This window comes from Mirounga leonina, unplaced genomic scaffold (assembly GCF_011800145.1).
Source record: "Mirounga leonina isolate KUSES-001 unplaced genomic scaffold, KU_Mleo_1.0 Mir_150, whole genome shotgun sequence".
In the NCBI taxonomy this organism is placed as follows: domain Eukaryota; kingdom Metazoa; phylum Chordata; class Mammalia; order Carnivora; family Phocidae; genus Mirounga; species Mirounga leonina.
In genome coordinates, this window is record NW_023270374.1 from 27258474 (window position 1) to 27267663 (window position 9190).

The 9190-nt window shown below is 40.4% G+C and overlaps 1 protein-coding gene across 14 annotated transcripts in view; it reads right to left on the reverse strand.

Moving 5' to 3' along the window:
- The window catches only part of LOC118011424 (RNA-binding protein 12), a 35288-nt gene extending 27354 nt beyond the window's left edge, over nucleotides 1-7934 (reverse strand). For 2 of the 14 annotated variants that reach the window (XM_035006207.1, XM_035006205.1), the window contains exons 1-2: nucleotides 7521-7686; nucleotides 1965-2049 (exon numbers count right to left, since the gene is read on the reverse strand). The gene's annotated coding sequence lies outside the window, so the exon portion shown is untranslated. Of the gene's footprint in view, nucleotides 1-1964; nucleotides 2062-7520 lie in introns of those variants that run through there. The other 12 variants (XM_035006208.1, XM_035006203.1, XM_035006200.1 and 9 more) reach the window with 12 other exon arrangements.
- Nucleotides 7935-9190: the final 1256 nt, after the last annotated feature.

Genomic DNA, 9190 nt, shown 5'->3' on the forward strand with positions numbered 1-9190 from the left:
AAGAGCAAATGCAAGGGAAGCCCTTTGTAAAGTGATATAAAACAAATTCTTGGGACTGGAAAAAATATTAATTTGAAATTTATGTGATCAACAACATGGGGTGTTTTCCAAGCCATCTTAAAAATCAACTTTTAGGGATGCCTGGGTGGCTCAGTCAGTTAAGCGGCTGCCTTTGGCTCAGGTCATGATCCCAGGCTCCTGGGATAGAGTCCTGCATTGAGCTCCTTGCTCAGCAGGGAGGCCTGCTTCTCCCTCTGCCTGCCGCTCTCCCTGCTTGTGCTCTCTCTGACAAATAAAATTAAAAAAAAAAAAAAAAAAATCAACTTTTAAATATAAACCTCTTAAACCAGTTCTGTGACCTCAGAAAAATTATAAATGATTTGAGCTTTGGTTTTATCACTTCCCAAACAGGAACATTAAAAGAGCTACTGCGGGCGCCTGGGTGGCTCAGATGGTTAAGCGTCTGCCTTCAGCTCAGGTCATGATCCCAGGGTCCTGGGATCGAGTCCCGTATCGGGCTCTCTGCTCCTTGGGAGCCTGCTTCTCCCTCTGCCTCTCTCTCTGTCTCTGTCTCTCATGAATAAATTAAAAAAAAAAAAAAGAGCTACTGCAAGCTCTAAGAATCCTGTAACTCCATGAAAGCAGTTTTTCAATGTTAAATATTGTGTGAATATTAATTTGATAAAACAAAATCTGTAATTATATTTCAACCAATATGACTGCTGTACACAAAACAGAAATGTACTGTTTGGCTTTGACAGTTTTCTCACACACATACACAAAAATAAAAGCCACTTTCAAATTTAATGAAGAAAGACTGGCAAACAGAAAATGCTCTTTGTGACACCATTATAAAACACTAGAAATTTGGGGGAGGAGGGAAGCTTTCCCTTTTTGGTTTGCAAGAGTCAACAAGAAAAATTAATACTAAAAAAAATAAATCACACCAACAAACTCTTCTCTTCTTATTTACGACTATTTAGCAGTCTATATGAAAGCTCATCAAGAAGATTTCAAGACATTAAATCAAATTCTCATTCCCTACTGTCTGTAGCATATTGGCTACATGCAAAATTAAGACAGCATTCCTGTTCAACTTCAAAAAAATGCTTGATCACTTAATCACTCAATCATGGGTAAGTAATCTAGGCACCCAAACACTTGAGAGAGAGATGTTAGTTTGCACTGGGACAGTAAAATGGGAATTTAATATAGTCCCAAGAACACAAAAATTAAACACAGGGCTAAAGAGACATACACAGTAATTCTTCAAAAAACCATCTGCTACTAAGAGAAGGGCTTTAGTGAAAGTCTGCACAAGTTACAAATGAAAACATGATATTGAAAAAACTGCCCAGATTACCAGCTAGAAAAGGGCTGAGGATTAAACCAAAGAACACAAGAGTTATTCATAAAGCCATCTAAAGAGAAAAACAGTTTTTAGGTTCTGAAAAAATATGAAATAAGATATGCTATTCTTCTACTAAGTGCCTGTTTGACAGGTAAGTCATTTCAACTATCTTGAGCCTACCTTTGTTATTTAACAAGAGGGTTAGATTCCAATCACTAAAGTTCCATCTAAAGTCAAAATAGGTACTCTAAAACGTATGACCCATTATCTACACCTTTACCTCTAAGGAATATTAAAAAACCATACCAATAACAAGCACCTATATTTGTAATGAGTCTGGAATGCTACCCTGAGGAAAAAAAACAGCTTACTGCCTAATAATCAGGAATTCAGCAGAAGAAATGCATCCATATAAAACTGAACCCCGAAGAAAGCAACAACTGTTCAAGGCACCCAGTCCACCCCACCCCCATCCCTCAGATAAGACTGTTAAAAAAAAGAAAAAGAAAATCCCCCACAATTCAGTCAGTTACTACACATATTTTCATGTTACTAAATAAGCTGTCTCATTTTATTTTGTATAAAAACAAACCCTCTATTCAAAATCTCTTACCTGATAAAACAAGAGATGTATTTTCTTAACAAGAAGTAGAGGCCAAGTCAATCCTGTGGGCAACCAATTAAAACCAACTTTTAGACTGCAATAGAGAATAAACGGAGGCAAAAATCAATGCAGGAAACACAAAACAACACGCACAGGCCACACTGAACTGTATATTATGAAGGCGAGTCTGAAACCACCACAGAGTACTTCATTAGAATGCGTATTAAAAAAACAGAACGAAAGAAAGAAAGAAACACATGTACCAAAATCCCACACATACTTGTTACTTGGTATTGCTTTCAAATTTGAGTATCTCTCAAAACATTATATATTTACATACATCAAGAATGTGCCATAAATTAGTCCAAGAATGAATCAATTAAAAACTAAAACAGTCATAAAGCTCAGCTTCACACCTGGTAATTACTTTTTTCACTTGATGATTAAACCAGTCCAGAAAATTCCATTAATACAAGTCCAACTACAACCTATTTCCTCAGGTCCCACCAAACACTTGATGAAAAAGCGCAAGTTCACACATAAACAGTTCCAAGACAAACGACAAACGACAAAGTCATCAATTCAAGGGTACTTATGGAAATTCTTGCAACTGCTCTTTCAAAATATTTTCCTTTGTACCAAAATAGCATCAAGCACTGAGAAACATAAATGACGTGAAAGTTCAGGCTATGATGATTAATTCCTATTTAAAACCACTGGGGTTCGAAATCTTAAGGAAAAGTGCTTTCTTTACCTTCTAACACCAAACTGTTCCAAGAAACTTGTAAAAAAAAAAAATTCCCTAAAAATGTCTGGCATATTAAGAAGACTCCCCAAAGTAAAAACGAGTCACTCATCTCTTACTGGAATTTCTCCCAAATTGGTGAAGTTGTGAACAATTCACAAGCAATATATAAGACCAAATAATTAAACAACTACATTCAAAAAGATCATTTTTTAATTCAGAGAAACAGAAGAAAATCATCATTGTTAAGTATAAAAATTACCAACAGAACACTACTTAGAATGATGCTCATTTTTAACTATCTTTCAAGTTCGAGATACCACCTGTGAGCTTAATATTCATCACCAAAAAGTAAAACATATTAAAAAATTTCAGTGTTACTCCAATTTTTTTCTAAAGGACAAGCTAAACATCTTCTAGACAACTACTCAAATTACTGAAGAGTGAGACTGTTTTGTCACAAAAGCTACGCACATATGTCATAAGCAATGCTTTCAAAAGCCCAGAGCACTGTATTAATTTTTTATGTGTTGTACAAATCAGTTCTAATTAGGTCTAAAGAGTTTTTAAACTATTTAAAAGCCACACCTAGAAGTTTATCTAACAGGTCACAAAGGGAAACATGAAACACACAAAAAAGCCTGCTTTTAGGTAAAGGCTATGCTCAATGAGGAAGAGCATGAATTTTGTAATATTTTCTAAATGTACAAGTTTGACTCTATAACCAACAGAACCACAGTAATTTTCTAGTTAAGCATTTATGATTAACAGATGATCCCCCACTGGAGATTACAATTCAAAAAGGTCTGGTATGGGGCCAGGATATGTGCCCTGAAGGTAAGGGAAACAGGTTCCTCAGCCTCTTCCCTTCCAGACCCAAGAAGCCTCCAAATGTCCATCTGGATACGAACAAGTTTAGAGTCAGCCAGTTACACCCAAAGGGAACACACTAGACCTACTATCAAAAATTTCTAAAGGGTTGCCAGAAATTACTATAACAAGAAGGAAAATCTCATTCCACAAGAAAAAGTTGACATTCCAGCTGAATTCGGCAAATGCCTCAAATTTTACGTTGTTCAATTTAATCAATCTAGAAATAAACTCATGAATCTTTTCTATTTAAGCAAAGGGGAAGAAGGCCCATATCAACCCATACCAAAGAAAAGTATGCAGAAAGTTCAGGCTAGAAGCTAGAACTTCATAACTCTTGGTGTTACACTTCTCCCTTCAAATGGACAAAGTACATAGAAACTGAGAACTGTAGTAGTACTTTTGTTTTCAACACCTCACTTTGTAAAGAGCACAATAATTTAATAGAAGCACCACTGTTCTCCAGGAACCACTCATTCCTGTGTTCTAAATGTCAGCTAGCAACAGAATGCAGGATCCCAAAATGAAAAATCCATTCCAACCACATTAAGACTTGGTGAATTTTAGAAGGGTAAGACTGAAACAGTTCTATGCAACAAAAACAATCTAAAACACATGTTTTACTTATTTGTAAAGCATAAAGGTACAAAGGAGAAAATGGGCCTGATTTGCCATTAAATTCACTGATATATTTCAGAAGATCTAAAACAAAAGGTTGCTCTAGTATATTTTTCCACTTTGTTAGGACTTAGTCCTAACATAGTGGCTTTGCTTCAGCTATAGAAATACCAGATACATGAACAAATTACAAATATCTGCTATGAACATTCAGCATATTATTATGACACGGCGTATTTTCTTATTTACTAGTCATTTCAATCACTTGGAATTTCAGAGTAAAATGTCTGACAACAATCCTCTTTTATCAGGAAGCCAAAGCACAAATCAGTTGCACTTAACCGTTTCCACTCTTCATCTGGTGATAAACATCAAAAAGTGAATTTTAACTTTGTTGTCAGTCTTTAATCAACAATAACCAGGGTACAGCAGAGCTAAGTTCTTTAGATTGAAAAAATACAAAAACCAGCACCCCTCAAATATTCACCTCAGAGAACCAATCATAATGGGCACAATGCTATAAGCCGCATAATCATATTATGGTAGGCATTATGGAAAAAAACACAGCTTCATCCACCTGATTTTGTCCCCATCCCCAAATGAATCACATTTCAGATTCTGGGATCATTCTTAATGAAACAATTCTGACACTGAGGGACATAAATCCTTTAGACAGCTCATTCTTCAACTTTCCCATTAACCTCCAGAAAGTTCTCAAAAGTGGCAAACCAAAAGACATTTTTAAGTAAGATATATATTCTTCCTGCCAAAAAGACTATAATATTGTTATTTTTCAATCCCCCCCCAATGCCAACAAATATGTTCATTATCTTGATTTAAACTTAAAAGCAACAGTATCACTTCTAACCTAGCCAACCATATTCACCCTCACTGTTGGTCTTAAGACTTAAAAGGTTGCTTGAAACTTAATGAAATAAACCCGTTGCAAACCAAAATGTGTATGAGTGGTGGTAGTAAAATCTGATAAACTATAAATTAGATCAAGTTACTTTTCTGCTTAGTTGACCTAAACATTTAACAACATTCATTTATACTACGAACATTTATTAAGTACTTGTGGCCGGGACAGGAGATATAGAAATGGACGACAGTCCCTAGATTTGAGAGAGAGATATCTAAGAGCATCTTTTGTGCAACTACTGACACTTAGAAATTCTTTCTACAACATCTATAGAAGAAAATATTCATCTAAACCGAAAGATGGAGTGGCTCTCTACAAAATGGAATAAAAACGTTTTGAACATTGTCACTGGATTCCAGCACCTGGAACACACTGGTCCATAAAATCAAGTTTCACATCTAAAAACTGTACCAACAACCCCCAAACTCTCAATATGCAATCATCAAAACATTTGGCATGTCACAAGAAAGTGAAAGAAGCCAGAAGTATGCCGATATTCGCACATAACAATAGGTTCCAAGTAACTACCACAATGGTTTCTAAAGCTTCACATTTTTCACCTAACAGATATGAACACAAACACAAATTATGCATTACAATCCATAAACAAAATAAGTATTTAATCGAGCATATAAAGATGATATAAAATGCATTCCATTTCGTTAAAAAATTTTCCAGCAATAATACTGAGCACGTCCTCAACCTTTATATAAACACGCCAAACATTTCATTTTCTAAAAAAAATTACCATAAAATTATTTTAACCACCTGTAACAGTTCTTCCCAACTTTTTAATATTCTTGGAAAATGCCTGAACACAATTACTTCCCACTAAATCCAGAAATGGTCTATTCGGTCAAAACCACCAAATTTCAAAAACGAGTACAACCAGTCTTGTATTACGTTTCTATAAAACAAAACAAACAAAATCAGCCCGTATGTCCAGACTTGTAGGACATTTTTGAACAGCAAATGCTCTGAAATACATCAACAATATAAACTAGGTAACAAAGTCCAATGCAATTCATTTTACTAATACTGCATTTTACAAAAAACTACACGATTTTAAACCATTCAAGCAAGAAGCTCTAAGAACACTCCAGTCACAAGTCCCTCCTTCAACAATCCCTCAGCTGCAATTACATTTTTTCTCAGGTTATACTGACTGAAATTACACTATTCTTGAATAATACAGAACGGTTCCTGACAACTACCACAATTTACATTAAATCATCTCTGGAAATCCAGGAGTCAAGGACAGTTTGAGTCCAGAAACCTCTCCTACGGAGCCTTCAAGTCAGGGTACAAAACTCCCAGCATGTTTTGTGCTGAATAACCCAAAGTGATCTTCACCGGAGCCGCTGATATTTTTCACTATAAAGTACACATTACATGCACACATGAAGTCCATGCATTTACAATCTGGCAGCTAAGCCTCCTGCACCGGTGTCCATCCCCGACACTAACTGCAGGTTCTCAAAGCCCCACCCCTACTTCACGTGGCTGCCAACTAAAACCTCCAGCCTCCACTGAAGAAAACTCCGTTCACTGATCAAAAGCACCCACCCTCCACCTCTTATTGGGCCTGCTCCTCTTTCAGTGCTGGAGGCTCTCTCCCAAGGGATATGTAAAGGTGCTGCTTTTTGCAGCTCCTTCCCTGCTTGGGGATCAAGGGCCTGGCATCTTACTACTGTTCTCAGAGGTTTGGGAGGTGTACTCACCCCCTTTCTCACAGCAGAGGCCGGCTTCCCAAATCGCCGACACCCTCGTGGGTAAACCCCGCCCAGCGCTGAGCCTTGGAAGCATTTCCCTGCAACCCCCTCCACCTTCAGACCACGAAGGCGGCCAGTTCTCAGACTTCCTTCCTAGACTCACAGGAGTGTACCGACTGCAGCTTCCTCCCCACAGGTGTGTCCAGACTCTAGTCCCCTTTTCCTGTTAGGCCACAGGAGCCTCCTTTCCACTTCGGATGGAGGGAGTGTCTTCACTACGTTTATCTCCTCACTACGGGGCACAGAGATGTAGTTACAATCTCTGTCCCTTTTGGGAAGCATAGAAAATCTCGCTCATTCGGGATGTAGGTGTGTTTTTACTGCAATCCCTGTTAGTTCGCAGGCCGCTGGGCCACCCAGCTGTGGCCTCCTCCCTCTCAGACCACGGGGGCATCCTCCCTTTGGCCTCGTCCCCACTTCGGTATGCAGGCTCATCCTCTCTTGCGTCCTTCCTGCATCCTCTCAGGCTTCAAAGGCGCAAGCGGCTCCCCAGGCCCCCCCGCAGCCATGCCGCGACCCTTTTGTGTGGGGCGCTTGCTGCGGCGGGCTCGGAGGCCTCCGAAAGCCCCGCCCCGGGCCACCAAGGGGCGGCTCGAGCCCCGCACAGCCCCGCCCGTTCCGGGCTGCGGGAGTCTTACCGGCGAGAGCTGCGCGGCACCCGAACCCAGACCCGAGTTACCCCCCGCGCGAGTGCCTCCGCCCCGCGGCCGACAGCCCCAGCCCGAACGGCTTCCCGGAGCCCACAGCAGCCACCACCTCTTTCGCCGCTTCACAAAATGGCCGACAGCCCGCTCGGCAGCTCCGCGTTCCAGAAGGGGAGGGACGGAATGGAGACGTCACGGGGCGGGGTGGCGCAAGCGCGCTGAGGTTCTTGGGCAATCTCCCGGAAGTTGCGGGTATTTGTGGCGAGAGGAACTTTGAGTCTGTGCGTGCGACGTTTGCGCACTAACCCCGCCTAAGGAGAGTGTCGCTGCGGCGTGGGTTGGGTTAAGAGTGTGTGGTTCGAACCCTCACTGCGGGACTTTGTGCAAGTTACTTTTCTTCAATCTTATGCGAAAGGGAATAAATAGTCCCTTCTTCGCGTGATTGTTTTGAGGATGAAATGGACCACAAAGTAGTGCACGGTTCTGTTGATGATGCCCTGGCAGAACCGAAACCTGCTATTTTTTCCCATTTAAAAATTTCAGTCCAGGGGCGCCTGGGTGGCTCAGTCGTTAAGCGTCTGCCTTCGGCTCAGGTCATGGTCCCAGGGTCCTGGGATCGAGCCCCGCATCGGGCTCTCTGCTCCGCGGGAAGCCTGCTTCTCCCTCTCCCACTCCCCCTGCTTGTTTCCTCTCTCGCTGTGTCTCTCTGTCAAATAAATAAATAAAATCTTTAAAAAATAATAATAAATAAAAATTTCAGTCCAGGGAGCCTTACCCACCAGCCCTCATTTTTTAAAAAAGATTTTATTTATTTATTTGACAGAGACATAGCGAGAGAGGGAACAAACGGGGAGTGGGAGAGGGAGAAGCAGGCTTCCCGCTGAGCAGGGAGCCCGATGCAGTGCTCCATCTCAGGACCCTGGGATCAGGACCTGAGCTGAAGGCTGACGCTTAACGACTGAGCCACCCAAGCACCCCAAGACTGACTTTAAACTGAACAATTTTCCCCCCCGCTCTTCCTCATTCTTAAAGCTTCTCTCTTCCCTTCACTTGTTTTTCTGTGGAATCCTTTGTTCCAGGAACTCCGCATCAATGTTGACATCTTGCTTACCTCAAAGTATACTTAGGAATGAGACTCAGATGGTCATTGCCAGCATTAGTCATGAAACCACTTTGAAGACATAACCAATAGGGCTGGCAGTACTATCAGATTTCTACCCAAACCACCCAGACCCTGTATTATATATATTTTATATATATATATATACATACATATATATATATACATATATATATATGTATAAACCCCTCAGCCTTTTACACAGAGCGAGTCTGCAGTTTTGAAGGCATTAGCTTGCTGCAGCCTCTTTTGCCTGGAAGTAATAAAACTGTCTTTCCTCTTAACCCCAAATCTCTACCTTTGCATTCTATTTCAGCTCTGGAGCACAGAGCCCGGTTTTGAACAACATGATGACTATCACCAAAATTGAACTAATCTTCCAAATCAGAAAGTGAGGAGACAACTGAGCAAGAAAATCAGGGACTAAGTTCCCACAACAAGTTTTTGGGAAGACTTGTGTGGTAGACTTGCCTGGTGCTAGCTCTGTATGCCAAAAACAGCAAATTAGAAAACCAGGCCACTTTTTTTTTTTTTTTTAAGATTT